The sequence below is a fragment of the Chrysemys picta genome, chromosome 18 (assembly GCF_011386835.1).
Source record: "Chrysemys picta bellii isolate R12L10 chromosome 18, ASM1138683v2, whole genome shotgun sequence".
NCBI lineage: Eukaryota > Metazoa > Chordata > Testudines > Emydidae > Chrysemys > Chrysemys picta.
This window is the reverse complement of record NC_088808.1, coordinates 26,167,512-26,183,988: the sequence shown is the minus strand read 5'-3', so window position 1 is coordinate 26,183,988 and position 16,477 is coordinate 26,167,512. Positions and strand designations below refer to the sequence as shown.

The following is a 16,477-nucleotide window of genomic DNA, read 5'->3' as shown; positions in this document are numbered from 1 at the left end:
GGAGGTCGCGGAAGTCACGGATTCCGTGACTTTCCGTGACAGCGAGTGTGGCTGACCTCAGGGTCACCCAAGCAGCTGGCTCTGGGGCCTGCTGCTCAGGTGACCCCAGGGACAGCCACACCTGCCGCTGCTGGAGCATCTCTGCAGCCAGCTGCTTGGACGGCCCCCAGCCAGCCGCTCCTTCCCCCCTCCCCGCCATAGGGCCCCCCGTCCCCAACCAAAATTTAGTCAGGGATATTTATAGTATAAGTCATGGACAGGTCACGGGGCCATGAATTTTTGTTTATTGCCCGTGACCTGTCCATGACTTATACTATAAATACCCGTGACTAAATCGTAACCTTATTTATAATGTATTTATTGCTGTAGTATCTCAACACTCCTCCTCATGTCCACTTTCTTCTGTTGCATCTACCTCCTGCCACCTCTTGTTTAACACATACACCCCTCATCCTGGCACCCACAGATCATCTGTTCTGCACCAGTGTTTTTGAGAGGAGAATTTGAACAGGACTGGAATTTTACTTGGGGTATTTAAATTCATACAAACAACATTACTCATCTTAATTCTTCAGCATATGGCAAGATTGTGGGGGTATAATGAAGAGCAGCTGCCTCACCAGCGACCCACCCAGAGCAAAGTGCTGTCACATCAGACAAGACAGCCTCAAATGATCCACAGCATCACTCCAGAGACAGATTATGCTGCACCTGTTTGCAATGGGTTGCGCTGTTATCAATATTCAAAGGGCAATTCCAGGGGTTACATATTGACATAACTTGGTTCAACAATGTATCTGGTGCATCAGAAGGCAGAATGGACAACATACCACCACCACTGCCTACAAACATTACATCCCAGAAATGCTGGTTTTCATCCCTGACACACAACTCAAGAATGCTCTTATTGCAACCAGTGTCACACTGGATTTTCTAGAGTGCGAAGACAACAACATTTCTATTCCAAAATTCTTTGCTGCTCTGCTGCAAAAAGAACAGTGCAATGGTGAGGGCCAGTGTCCAGAGAAATGTCCTTTAATGGAAAGCATCTGTCTTATCACACTGACACCAGGTCAATGGACAATTATACAGGCATTAGAAAATAGTGTAATAATATAAATATCCAGGCAAGATATATGCTTCTTTATTAAAAATAAGGTTAATATGATATCCAGGAAAGGACACATTGAATTATAGTGAAACCAGGGTAATGACAGAAAGAGAAATGTATATCCACAAAATGCACAACAGTAGAAGATAATGGGATTTAAGGGAAGTTGTTTGGTCTCCATTGTAAAAGTCTGTAATCCTGATCAGTCTTTTATTTAAAGGTTGATACATCAGAGGTGAAATTTTTTCTTAGACCAATTCAAAAATATATTTTGATCTACCCCAACAGAAACATCAATATGAAAAAGCCAACTTTGGATCAAGTTATTAGACTTGGATAAGGAGCCTTATGCCTGAAATATCTAGGCACCTGGCTTCCATGGGAATGACTCTGGCATTATAAAATATGGAGAGTTGCAATTTAACTCCAAGTTAACTCCAAGTTTAAGGTAATCCTACAAAGTGATTTTAATTTTAAGTGGATCTTCAACCATCCATGGAAGACAGATGACCCTTGATGAGGATTTTATGCTAAGAAGAATGAAAAGAATGTTCTGTAAAGAACACGCGGACAACAGGGTCCAGAACCAAGACATGAGACATCACTCTAAGATTAGAGATGTTACTGAAGCTGGCAGGCAAAGTTCCTCTGGTGATAGTGCATATCATAGCAGTAATGACACTGTGTTACAGGGCACTTTACAGATTATAGATGACATCAAGGAATGCAGAACAGTGCTGAAGCAGAAGAATGTCCAAGTGATCTTCTTGGAGATCCTTCCTGTCCTACAAGCAAAGGAAGACAGAAGGCAAAAGATTCCGGAAGTAAATTGCTGGCTAGTTAAGTGATGTAAGACAGAAGGTTTTGGTTTTGTGGAATATTGGTCCATCTTCTGTGTAGAGAGGGGGCTTCACAGTTTGGATGGCCTCCATCTCAGCAGTAGGAGAACCAATTTCCTGCGGGACAGGTTGGGAGCAGTGGGGACAAAAAACCTAACCTGGCTTCAAGACTGAACTTGATAAATTTATAGAGGGGCTGGTATGATGGGACAGCCATCAATGGCATGTGGCCCATTGGCAACTGCCAGTAGCAAAAATGCCCAACGACTGGAGATGGGACACTAGATGGGCAGGACTCTGAATAACTACAGATAATTCTTTCCCAGGTATCTGCCTGGTGGGTCTTGCCACATGCTGAGGGTCTAACTGATCGCATATTTGGGATGGGGAAGGAATTTCACCCCGGATCAGTTTGGCAGAGACTGTGTGGGGAGGGTAGAATTGCCTTCCTCTGCAGCCTGGGTCATGGGTCATTTGCAGGTTTAAACTAGTGTACATGGTAAATTCTCTGTAACTTGAAGTCTTTAAATCATGATTTGAGGGCCTCAGTAACTCAGCCAGAGGTTAGGGGTCTATTAAAGGAGAGGACGGGTGAGGTTCTGTAGCTTGCAATGTGCAGGAGGTTAGACTAGATGATCCCGATGGTCCCTTCTGACCTTAAAGTCTACGAGTAGTCAGGGGGGTGTTAAACTAATAATAAAAGAGGAGGATAAAAAGAGGGAACAAAAGAGCATCCATTTACCACAAAATAAAGATATTGAGAATGTAATTAATCAAGACACCAGTGGACATGAAGAAAAGAAACATTTTATTTAATTATACATCAAAGCTAGGAGCATGGGTAATACAGAAGAAAAATTGGAATTATTCAATTATGAGCATAAATTTGACCTACTTCGTATTACTGAAACTTAGGGGGAAGATCTGCATGATTGGAATGTTAAAATCAATGGTTATATCCTATTTAGGAAGGATCAAATGAAGAAAAGGGATGGAGGAGTGACACACTATGTCAAAAATGATTACCTGCTTCCAACTCACTGACAACTTGGAAGGGGTTCTGTTCCGTGCTCTAGAATTTATAGTCCATTGCCATTAAATGATCCTTGTAAATCTCTGTAACAACAGGCTTCAAGGTGGATATGAAACATTCCTCTCCATTGAGGGAGGAGATGGCATTGTTTATTCCCATCAGCGGGATCTCAGTATCTAGAAAATGACATGCTTCTTTCAAAAGCCCTGCTTTGCAGAGGAAGTTACAGTAATATAACCCACAGCTTGTTTCTGCTGTGGCTGAAGGAATTTTGGAAAAGAGTCTTGTACAACTGGTTAGCCTCCCAGTGTGTTATTTTAATCACGTCATAACAAACATCTATCATCTGGGAATTCCCTGTAATGAGGGGATGGTATTACTGGAGTTTTGTCCCTGAAAATGGGACTTTATCCTCTGTGCCTGTGGCTCTAGGATTGTGAAAATGTTCCAACAATTGTTAATTCTGTGCTTTATAATTTTCTATATCATCGTTCTTTTGATCCCAACTTTGTTCACTTTTGAGTCAGAGCTTTTACTGACTATTCTAGAGTTTTATTGTTTCAGTGGGGACTGCCTGTTTTTTACTGAAACATTTTACGGTTTATTTTCTGGTCTTTTGCTGGAACTGGACTATGTGCTGATGGTGGAAGATTTGAATGGCAAGCGGAGTATATTGGATGAACTTTTATACTAGGATTCAAGGCGCTTATACAAAATGGATTGTGTGTTTTACTCTGACCTCACATAACTGAGTTGTTCCTTAACCAAACGAGAAGCAATGGCAGAGACATAACAGTCAGTTTTCAACACTCTAGTACCAGCCATTCCATAAATGGTGACACATCACATCTTTATTTGCACATTTTTGGGGAAGAGATAGAACAATGTTATTTACTTCAGCATATACCTGATAAAAATCTAAACATAAAAGTACTCCATTGCTTAGCTGTAATAGGGTAAAGCTATGCATGCAGGCAGTTTCACTGGCAACCACAGGAACATGACAATGACAGGATACTGACAATGTCACAATATACTTTGAATCCTATTTCCTGTATAGGTTCATAGTGAGTACCTTCACTGTTCTTGTATGTCTTTTTCATCTACTATTTCTTTGTCCTCACCATGAAAAAGGGTCAGTACTGTCTTAATACTCTTGATAATAACATCATCTCCAAGTCAGAAAAACAACTTAAAATTAGGGTGCTCTTCACAAGACACAATGCAAGCGATCTAAATTCACAAGTTCCTCTATAGCCCAACAAATGCATGTGAATTTGGAGGCCCTCACACTGAGAATTAATCACACATGTTAACATTTATTAGTTAACCAGTTACAGGAATTAAGAAAACTATGAAAATGATCTTATATTTCAGGGGTGCTGAGTACTCACATTTCACAGTGACATCAACTGAGCTGTAGTGCTCAGTCCTTCTGAGGTACACTGCAGATAGGACACAATATGGAGAAAGTGTATTTGGCTAAATCTACACTACAAAGATTTGTCAGCATAGCAATGTTGGTCAGGAGGGTAAAAAAAACCACAATGCTGACACACATAGCTATGCTGGCAACGTTCCCCTGTGACGGGTCCGGTCAGAGAGACCCCCTTGGGACTGTCACCTGATGTGCTGAAATTACCTCTGAGCCCATTTTCCCTGCCAGCTTGGGACTTCCAGAACCCTGTCTTGTTGAGCCAGACACACTAGCCTGCTGCAACACAGGCCCAGTGTCTGGTCCATGCCCCCAAAGCTGCAGACTTAACTGAAAACAACTTAGCAGGTTACCTATCTCCAGCACCCAGACACCCAGTTCCTAATATCAGGGAGTAGCCATGTTTAGTCTGTATCTACAAAAACAACAAGGAGTCTGGTGGCACCTTAAAGACTAACAGATTTATTTGGGCATAAGCTTTCGTGGGTAAAAACCTCACTTCTTCAGATGCAGGCATTATATACTGACACATGGAGAGCAGAGAGTTACTTCGCAAGTGGAGAACTCGTGTTGACAGGGCCAATTCAATCAGGGTGGATGTAGTCCACTCCCAATAACAGATGAGGAGGTGTCAATTCCAGGAGAGGAAAAGCTGCTTCTGTAATGAGCCAGCCACTCCCAGTCCCTATTCAAGCCCAGATTAATGGTGTTAAATTTGCAAATGAATTTTAGTTCTGCTGCTTCTCTTTGAAGTCTGTTTCTGAAGTTTTTTTGTTCAATGATAGTGACTTTTAAATCTGTAATAGAATGACCAGGGAGATTGAAGTGTTCACTTACTGGCTTATGTATGTTACCATTCCTGATGTCCGATTTGTGTCCATTTATTCTTTTGCGGAGGGACTGTCCGGCCTGGCCAATGTACGTGGCAGAGGGGCATTGCTGGCACATGATGGCATATATAACATTAGTGGATGTGCAGGTGAATGAGCCCTTGATGGTGTGGCTGATGTGATTGGGTCCTCTGATGGTGTCACCGGAGTAGATATGGGACAGAGTAGGCAACGAGGTTTGCTACAGGGATTGGTTCCTGGGTTGGTGTTTCTGTCGTGTGGTGTGTAGTTGCTGGTAAGTATTTGCTTCAGGTTGGGGGGTTGTCTGTAAGCAAGGACTGGCCTGCCTCCCAAGGTCTGTGAGAGTGAGGGATCATTTTCCAGGATAGGTTGTAGATCGTGGATAATGCGCTGGAGAGGTTTTAGCTGGGGGCTGTATGTGATGGTCAGTGGTGTTCTGTTCTTGTCCTTGTTGGGCCTGTCCTGCAGTAGGTGATTTCTGGGTACCCGTCTTGCTCTGTCAATCTGTTTCCTCACTTCCCCGGGTGGGTATTGTAGTTTTACGAATGCTTGATAAAGATCTTGTAGGTGTTTGTCTCTGTCTGAGGGGTTGGAGCAAATTCGGTTGTATCTTAGGGCTTGGCTGTAGACAATGGATCATGTGATGTGTCTTGGATGGAAGCTGGAGGCATTTAGGTAGCGGTCAGTAGGTTTCCAGTATAGGGTGGTGTTTATGTGACCATCACTTATTTGCACTGTAGTGTCCAGGAAGTGGATCTCTTGTGTGGACTGGTCCAGGATTAGGTTGATCGTGGGGTGGAAATTGTTAAAGTCCAGGTGGAATTCTTCAAGGGCCTCCTTTCCGTGGGTCCATATGATGAAGATGTCATCAATGTAGCGCAAGTAGAGGAGGGGCACTAGGGGACGAGAGCTGAGGAAGCGTTGTTCTAAGTCAGCCATAAAAATATTGGCATACTATGGGGCCATTCGGGTACCCATAGCAGTGCCACTGACTTGAAGGTATAAGTTGTCCCCAAATCTGAAGTGGTTGTGGAAGAGGACAAAGTCACAAAGCTCAGCCACCAGGCGTGCTGTGGCCTCATCAGGGATACTGTTCCTGACAGCTTGTAGTCCATCCTCATGTGGAATATTGGTGTAAAGTGCTTCTACATCCATGGTGGCCAGGATGGTGTTTTCAGGAAGAACACCAATGCATTGTAGTTTCCTCAGGAAGTCGGTGGTGTCTCGAAGATAGCTGGGAGTGCTGGTAACTTAGGGTCTAAGGAGAGAGTCCAAATAGCCAGATAATCCTGCTGTAAGAGTGCCAATGCCTGAGATGATGGGGCTTCCAGGGTTTCCGGGTTTATGGATCTTGGGTAGCAGATAGAACACCCCTGGTCGGGATTCTGGGGGTGTGTCCATGTAGATTTGTTCCCGTACTGTAGCTGGGAATTTCTTGAGCAGATGGTGTAGTTTCTTTTGGTATTCCTCAGTGGGATCAGAGGATAGTGGCCTGTAGAATGTGGTCTTGGAGAGTTGCCTGGCAGCCTCCTGTTCATAATCCGACCTGTTCATTATGACTACAGCACCTCCTTTGTCAGCCCCTTTGATGATAATGTCAGAGTTGTTTCTGAGGCTGTGGATGGCATTATGTACTGTACGGCTGAGGTTATGGGACAAGTGATGTTGTTTGTCCACAGTTTCAGCCTGTGCACGTCTGCGGAAGTACTCTATGTAGAGGTCCAGTCTGTCATTTCGACCGTCAGGAGGAGTCCACGCAGAGTTCTTCTTGTAGTGTTGGTAGGAGGGTTCCTGTGGGTCAGTGCACTGTTCAGTGGTGCGTTGAAAATATTCCTTGAGTCGGAGACAATGAAAGTAGGCTTCCAGATCATCCTAATGGGATCCAAACCCCAAATAAATCCATTTTACTCTGTATAAAGCTTATACAGGGTAAACGCATAAATTGTCCATCCTCTATAACACTGATAGAGAGATATGCACAGCTGTTTGCCCTCCCAGGTATTAATCACTTACTCTGGATTTATTAACAAACAAAAGTGATTTTATTAAGTATAAAAAGTAGAATTTAACTGGTTTCAAGTAATAATAGACAGAACAAAGTAAGTCACCAAGCAAAATAAAGCAAAAACACGCAAGTCTAAGCCTAATACATTAAGAAACTGATTACAGGTAATATCTTACCCTCAGAGATGTTCCAATAAGCGTCTTTCACAGACTACACTCCTTCCTAGTCTGGGCCCAATCCTTTCCCCTGGTACAGTCCTTGTTAGTTCCAGTAGACATCTCAGGTGTTACGCATGGGTTTTCTCATGACCGGCCCCCCTTTGTCCTGCTCCACCCCCTTTTATAGCTTTGGCCTAAGGCGGGAATCTTTTGTCCCTCTGGGTCCCCACGCCTCCTTCTAAATGGAAAAGTACCCGATTAAGATGGATTCCAGCATCATGTGACATGGTCACATGTCATTGTAAGACCCTTAGTCTCCATTCTTCCTGGGTTGGCCCATACGTACATAGGAAGGCTTGCAGGTAAATAAACCATTTACGACCAATTGTCCTAGTCAGTGGGAGCCATCAAGATTCTAAACCACCATTAATGGCCCACACATTGCATAATTACAATAGGACTTCAGAGTTATACTTCTATTATACTAATATTTCTAGCTTTAGATACAAGAATGATACATGCATACAAATAGGAGGAATATATTCAGTAGTTTATAACTTTTGTTATACCTTACAAGAGACCTTTTGCATAAAGCATATTTCAGTTACATCATATTCACACTCATAAGCATCTTTTCATAAAACATATGGAGTGTAACATCACACCCCCTTCCCTCAAATCCTCCCCCACGTAGATGCAGCTATACCAGCAAAAAAGTTCTTTTGCCAATATAGTTAATGTTGTTCAGGGAGGTGGTTTAACTATACTGGCGAATTAAAGAGAAAAGGTGGGTGAGGTAATATCTTTTATTGGACCAATTTCTGTAGGTGAAAGAGACAAGCTTTTGAGCTACACAGAGCTCTTCAGGTCTGGAAAATGTACTCAAAGTGTTCATTTACAGTACACAGCAACTAAACATCACTAGCCCATGTCAGCTGACTTAGGCTTGGGCTGTGGGACTGTAAAATTGCTGTGCAGATGTTCGGGCTAGGACCCTCCCCAAACGGGGACCCAGTGTTAACTGAAGCAATGTCTTGGCCTTTATGTGGCCTTCTGCCATGAAAGCCTTAAATTCTTCCCTTGCATCTTCAGGAAGCCTGTCAGTAAATATGGACATTGATTTCCAGTTTACGAAGTCTTTCTTTGATAAAAGTGCCTGCTGATTAGTTATGCACATTTGGAGATATGAACTGGAATACATTTTTCTTTCCATCAAATCAAACCTCTTGGCCTCTTCCTCTTTGGGAGTTGATTTTAATCTCCCCAGCCTTGACCTCTCAGTGTTGGCAATGACTACAAGGGAGCTTGGGGCTAGATGTAAATAAAAATATTAAAAGCCTTGAATAGGGACATAATAATGCTTGTCCATGCACTTAGCTGTAGGTGCTAAGGAAGGTAGTGTGTACCAAATGCTCTTTGCCAGCTCAAAGGAAGCCTTATTTATAGCGAGGGCAACCCTCCGAGTGGCTGACAACTAAAGACTGTCCCAAATCTTATGAATATTCTCTTGGACAAATTCAACGCCCAACGCTGCAGCCATCCTTCTTAGGAGGTCTTGGTAGGGAAAAATCTCTGGAAAAGGGGAGAAAGAATCTGGGGCCCTGGAACTATCCAGTGACAAAGTAACAGGAATGAGTGGATTTTCCTGTAGCTGGACTGGTTCTTGTGGTAGTGGCTCACACTGCTGTATTGGAGGCTCAGTGGGAGCAATATTTGTATGTGTCCCCAATATAGGTGGCTTAGAAAGTCAACTAGCGAAATGGTCTGGCGACCTTCCTCTGGAGTGTGCCAATGATCGGGACACTGACGAGTGGGGAGCCCACCCACATGGGCTCTGAGGGGACCACTGAGGAAAAGTGTACGACACAGGAGGTGAGTAGGAACCGGGTCATCCTGCCTTGTCTCTACTAAAGGAACAGGGTTGGTCTCTGTACTGATGCTCTTCCTCTGAAGGTGGTCTGGAACACTTACTTCAACCAACGCCTAGGAGGGGATTGCAAGTAGAGGAGGATTCTAAACCTAAGTGCAATGAACCTTGTGAATAAACATTGAGCAACACAGGAGCCACCCTAATGGGGCCACTAAATGCCCTGATCTATCTGTAGCCAGTGGAAAGAGGGCAATATCTGTACTAAACCCAGCATGGTAGCTGGTACTGCAAATGCCCCGAGATGTCAAGACCACATTGAAAGTGGTTGCTGGGATGGATTTCGGCACTGGTGCCAAAGTATGAGGTACTGTCAGTGTCCTGTCCAAGGAATGGTCCAGTACCATAGCTCTGAGTGCTGAGACAGAGACTGACATTGAAGGTAAAGTTTAGGTCAGTACTGAGACAGATGGCACACTGGGTTTCTTAACTGGTACCAACAATGGGTTTTTTTGGTGGGTTTCTTAACTGGTACCAACAATGGTGCCTTTAACAATCTGTACTCCAGAGTGACAGATTGAGATGAGCCAGAAACTGCAGAGGGCACTTCTACTGCTGAGGACTCATGTACACAAAAGTCTGGAACAGAGACGAAAAACAAATCAGTTGCTGCCTGATAAGTCTGTTGGGTTGTTGGTACTGACAACGCTGGTGAAGAAATGGAGCTCATTAGTACCAGGTTCAATGGTTGTCCCACAGACAGTACTGGAGTTGGTGGTACAGTACTGATCTGTTCTCATCTCAGTAACAGGGAGTGGGTGGATGGCATGGCTCTATCCTAGGTACCTGAGGAGTCCTGGAAATGCTCTGCACTCCTCTTGGAAGAGTCTCTCTTGGACTGGGAATGGCTCAACTTCAGTCAGTTTTATGAGTGCTCTTTTAGGGAGGCCCAGAGAAGAGATATTGGTCCCCTCTCTGGGAAAAGTCCTAGTCCAAATGTCTGTCAGAGACCACTGTCACCTCTATAGCAGACTGAGGGGTCGGACAAAGCCCTGGGGCTGAAACGGGCCTCATGGCTTGCTCCATGAGGTACTGTTTGAGGTGTGAGACTCTGGAAATCTGCCTTCTTTTCTTGAACAAATAACATATACTACACTTTTCTTTAATGTGTTCCTCACTGAGACAAAAAAGGCACTATGTGTAGGGGTCACAATTTGGGATACCAACACAATGGACAGTGTTTAAAACCTCGTGAGCGCATCCACTAGGTTTCTCTCCAGACTAACACAACTACTTACAACTAATAAAATTAACCTAATTACTGGTTTCTAACTACTACTATCTACAAAATACAGAGAAACTCGCAGAGACAGTAACCATGAAGTAAACCATCTGCAACTACTTGCAGAAGTTACTCCTCAAGCACTACTGTCTGAGTCATTTCAATAGAACTGTTTGCAACAAGATACTATTCAAAGTAAGAATGGCAGGACCACCCCAACATGTTGAAAGACAAGGCATGATATCACTATCAAGGTTTCAGATACGGCTATAGACTCTGCATCAGCATAATTGTAAAATTCAGTAAAACTGTTATAATCTGTTTGGTCACACCAAATTATACTCTGAAAATTTATAGTTTGTGAAAACTCTATGGGTGAAATCATGGCTCCAGAGAAATCAATGGGAGTTTTGCCATTTACTTTAATGGAACCAGGATTTCACTCTATATTTAAATATATCTACTCATTTTTAACTCAAGAATCTAGAAAAAAGTAAAAAAATATGGTAAAGGACCAACAGACAAGCTAATTTAGAACTCGATGTAAATGTTACACATTTTCACAGACCTAGCAACATGAATTGTTTAGATCAGGGGAGGGCAAACTACGGCCCGTGGGCCGCATCTGGCCTGTGGGATTGCCAGTCTCGTGGCACAACGGAGCTAAGGCAGGTTCCCTGCCTGCCTGGCCCCACACTGCTCCCGGAAGCGGCCGGCACCATGTCCCTGCGGCCTCTGGGGGAGGGTTAGGGTTAGGGACCGTGGCCAATGGGAGCTTCGGGGGTGGTATCCGCAGGCAAGGGGAGCACGCGGCGGAGCTGCCTGCCTCATCCCACCCCCAGGAGCCACTGCCGGACATGCTGGCTATTTCTGGGAGCAGCGCGGGGCCAGGGCAGGCAGGGAGCCTGCCTTAGCCCCATTGCATGCCACTGCCACCCTGGAGCTGCTCGAGGTAAGTGGTGCCGGGCCGGAGCCCACACCCCAAACCCGTACTATACCCGGCACCCCAACCCTCTGCCCTGAGCCCCCTAGGCCCCTGCCGCACCCCTCCTGCACCCCAACCCGCTTCCCTGAGCCCCCTCCCACACTCTGTATCCCCTCCTGCACCCCAACCCCCTGCCCGTAGCCCCCTCCTGCAACCCACACTCCTCCTGTGCCCCAACTCCTTGCCCTGAGCCCCTTCCTGCACATCGCACCCCTTCCTACACCCCACACTCCGGCCCCAGCCCTACATTAATGGCCCTGCATACAATTTCCCCACCCAGATGTGGCCCTCAGGTCAAAAAGTTTGCCCACCCCTGGTTTAGATAAATAATCTGTGGCAACTACACCTCATCTATTGTCAGTCCCAGTCCAGTGTGATACCTATATTTCATGTCACCCTTGCCAATAGATACACTCCCCACCCATCACACAAAGTCTGGGTAGTGTAAAGAACCCGTCTATCAATACCTCTTGTCTGAAGCAATCAACATAATTTCAATGCCTGAGATTCTATCATGGCTAGTCTATCATCATCCAATCTAATCTATACAACTCTACAGATACTTCATTTCCCCCTAAAAGATAGGGAGAGAAACATGCAAACACATGCCCACCCACAGTAGGGTTGCCAACTTTCTATTTGCAGAAAACCAAAAACCCTTGCCCCGCCCCTACCCAGCCCCTTCCCCAAGGCCTCACCCCGCCTCACCCCCTCTCCAAGGCCCCACCCCCGCTCCCTCCATCCCCCTCCCTCCATCGCTCGCTCTCCCCCACCCTTGCTCACTCGCTCATTTTCACTGGACTGGGGCAGGGGTTTAGGGTGCGAGAGGGAGTGAGGGCTCCAGGCGATGCTTATCTCAGGCGGCTCCTGGAAGCAGCAGGCATGTCCCTCTGGCTCCTAGGCGGAGGCATGGCCAGGCAGCTCCGTGCACTGCCCCTGCCTGCAGACATCACCCCCACAGCTCCCGTTGGCTGTGGTTCCCGGAGGAGAGGCGCAGTGCTCGGAGGAGGGGGCAGCACGCAAGCCCCCATAGCCGCCCCTACGCCTAGGAGACAGAAGGAGATGCAGACAGCTTCCCGGGAGCCGCACAGAGCCAGGTAGGCGCCCTGCCTGCCCCACTGCGGACGGCCAACTGGACTTTTAATGGCCTAGTCAGCAGTGCCCAGTCTAGTCAGGCCTTTCAACACTAGGTTTAGATCCCATCAGGGGGGTAGGAAATTGAGGGAAGAGGTTTGTTATTCGCTTAAGAAACCTTTTAGTGGTTAGGTGCGAAAGTATTGAGTACCCCCCTATTACAGAATTCTGTAATAGCTGCTAGTTGGACCCTGAGAGAGCTCTGGGATAACCCCGATTTTTTAAGGGTCAGGGCATATTCCAGAATATGTGGAAGAGTTGCTGACACTGGAGAAATTTGTTGGGACAGTCACCAAATCTGGAACCTGGACCATTTCTGCAGTGTAGTACATCATGTGGTGGACTTCCTACAGGAAATTTGTCCTGAGGTAAGAAGGCTTTGGCCTCTAGCATTATCGGTGGAAGGGATAGCTCAGTGGTTTGAGCATTGGCCTGCTAAACCCAGAGCTGTGAGTTCAGTCCTTGAGGGGGCCCCTTAGGGATCTGGGGCAAAATCAGTTCTTGGTCCTGCAAATGTCCTGAGGTAAGAAGGCTTTGGCCTCTAGCATTATCGGGGGGAGGGATAGCTCAGTGGTTTGAGCATTGGCCTGCTAAACCCAGGGCTGTGAGTTCAGTCCTTGAGGGGGCCCCTTAGGGATCTGGGGCAAAATCAGTTCTTGGTCCTGCAAATGAAGGCAGTGGGCTGGACTCGATGACCTTTTGGGGGTCCCTTCCAGCTCTATGAGATAGGTATATCTCCATGTCTAGGTTGGCCCCTATGAATTCTAGGCGTTGTCCTGGTGTGAGGGTTGACTTCTGGGAACCGATCTACAGGCCCAGTGCCATGAACAAGTGTGTCGTGTCTTCGGTGGCTCGATGAGACTCCTGAGGCAGCCAGGCCCTGAGGAGACAATCGTCCAGGTAAGGGTAGATCATGATCTCTTGAGATCACAGATGGGTGGCCACCAAGAGAACTTTGGAAAATACTCAAAGGCCCGAGGAAAATCCAAATGAGAGGACCTTGTATTGGTAGTGGTCGTGTCACAGAGTGAACCTGAGGAAACGTCTGTGAGCTGGTAGTATTGAGATGTGAAAGCAGGCATCTTGTATATCGAGGGCGGAAAACCAGTCTCCCTGTTCCAGTGATGGAATGATTATCATAGGGTGACCAACTTGAACTTCGGAGCTTTGACTAACTTGTTGAGAGCTGTGAGCTCAAGGGTGGGTCTCCAACCTCCCTTCCTTTTGGGTATTAGGAAGTAATGTGAGTAGATGCCTTATAGATGTTGAGATACTGGTTCTATGACTGACTCCTAACTGCAGGAGTCGATTTATATCCTGCTGTAGTAGACTCTTGTGAGAAAGGTCCCTGAAGCGGGACAGGGAAGGGTGTTGTGGAGGGGTAGAGAGGTGAAGTGGATGGAATATCCAGCTCTGACGATCTCTAGGACCCATCTATCCAATGTTATATGCTCCCAGGCACTCCGGAACGCTGCCAAATGATGGCCAAATGGGTGCGTGGTCACATAATATTTTTTGTCTGATGGCTTGCATGTCAGGCCATCGAAGCCAGGGTTTGCCAGACCGGGTTTAGCTGGATCTAAGATGGCCTCATTGATTAGGAGGGTGATTTTTGTGGTAGATGAAGCATAGAGGATATTGATAAGCGGGTGGTGCGTATCTGTAGCCTCCTCCAATGGCACGCAGAGGGTGTCCTCCATTCTCTTCGCCAGCTCTTGGAACAAATGGAAATCATCTGCCAAGGAAGGTGGCGATGGCATGATCACTTTCTCCAGTGAAGAAGAGGATGTGGCCTTGTGGGTGACCTCCTCCTCTATGTCCACCTCTTGCTCCTCTACTGCTTGGGATTTTGATGCCTGTGATGATGTCGCCAAGGGGGCATGCCTCTCAAGGCAGGCTGGCTGTGCACTGCCCACTGGTCCAAGTATGGCCACTGCGGTGGCATAGGGCCTGGTGGAGGTGTCCACAGGTGACCATACAAAGATGGAAGATGCCATTTGGTGGCACAGTCCTGGACCCTGTCAATATTGGGTCCCATATGGAGCTTGGGAGGAGTATAGAGAAACTCCGTCTGGCTCACTGTCCAATCCCTCACTCGACATTGGAGGGGCATGGCATGACTGTGAGGAAATACCCCATGATCAGCCGTGGCTCGTTGCCATAATCTCGGTAGTGAGGGGCAGAATCAGGAGCTTCCAACATAGCTAGTTCACCGGTCTGATGGAATTCTGCCAATACTGAGCGTCCCAGTGTTGTAGGTGGTGCCGGGGGAGATGGAGACCTCGCCTGTACTGATCTCTCGGTTGCCAGATGGGCCAATGCCGCTGGCAGATGACAGCTCATGTACTGGGAGCGTCTTAGGGCATTTGCCCTTGTATTTCTGTACCGAAGATTCGGTGCCTGTGCCCAAAGGGTTCATGGGCCTATCAACAGTACCAAACACTGACAGTTGCCGTGAGGCATAGGTGCTGGATGATCTCGGTGCCAGTGGTGCAGAGGATACCAAGCGAGATGGTGATCGCTTTTGGCTATCTCTGGGCTCATTAAGGGGACTTCGCACTCTCTTTTTCAACTTGTGAGAGGAATCCCCAGACCATTTCTTTGAGCCACTATCCTTCAAAGTTGAAGGTTGAGCAGAAGACTCAAGTCCGCCTGAGGGCTGGTGTTGGAGAGCCGCCTCCATAAAGATGATTTTCTGGCAGAGCTCTCTGTCCTTGCAGACCTCAGTCACAGCTGCTGGCAGAGGGAACACTTTTGTTGGCTGTGGCCCTCGCCAAGGCAGCAAATGCACCGGGAGTGCTTGCCATGACCGGGATTGCCTCGCTGCAAGTGAAACACTTCTTGAAGCCCAGAGAGCTAGGCATGCCCTTGTCTCCCCCTGCCCCCACCCCACAGGGTCACCTCAACAACATAATCTTTTCTTTCTTCTTCTTCTTCTTTTTTTTTTTTTTTTTAAGGCATGGTCAAATAAAAGTCGAAAGAAGGCTAAAGAGTTTCTAAAAGCTAAAGATTAACAACTGAAAAGGAGAGTTAACAATCCACTAACGGACAGCTAAGGGCTCCGTCTCTAGTCAGGGATGGTTGAGAAGGAACTGAGGACGGTTAGCCTGCGATTACTGGCTAGCCTCATGGCACAACACGAGGAGAGGCAATGCATATGTAGGCCCATTGGACACTGCTATTGAAGTTCTCCGATCAGCAGCGAAGGCATGCAGACATACCTACAGTTGAGCACCAATAGGGACACTACTCAAAGAAGAATTACTCTTACTTTTGATGGAGTCAAACTTGAATTCCTTATACATGCAAACTCTTATTGAGCTCAACAAGAGTGTGCTTGAGTAAGGAGTATGGAGCTCTTTGGTCCTGCACAAAGAAATAAAATCTATGGGAAAATATTTGACCTGTTTGATTTTGCATTATGATTTGAACTTCTATAGTGAAGGATGCAGAATTGAATTCCTAGATCATTGCTCTAGCAAGTCAGCATATAGAACACTACAGTAAGACACACAGTCACTCTGTGTAGTGAGCACTCTAGAGAGGCAGTAGTAAGAGTTCTACAGATACTTTTAATTTATAGTATGTACATAGGTCCTGATTCACTTAAACATATCTTTATCTTTACGCACATACTTAAAGTACTTTGCTGAACAAGGATGGACTTAAGTACATGCTTAAAGTTAACAACATGCTTAAATGTCTTGCAAAAATGGAGGCCTTCGTGTTAACAGGCAAAGGGTGGCTGGTTAAAGAGTGTTAATAAGAGAATGAATC

The 16,477-nt window shown here is 46.1% G+C and overlaps 1 protein-coding gene across 19 annotated transcripts in view; it reads right to left on the bottom strand.

The window, feature by feature from the left end:
* Positions 1-16,477, bottom strand: part of RALGPS1 (Ral GEF with PH domain and SH3 binding motif 1) — a 381,746-nt gene that overhangs the window by 67,752 nt on the left and 297,517 nt on the right. The window lies entirely within an intron of this gene.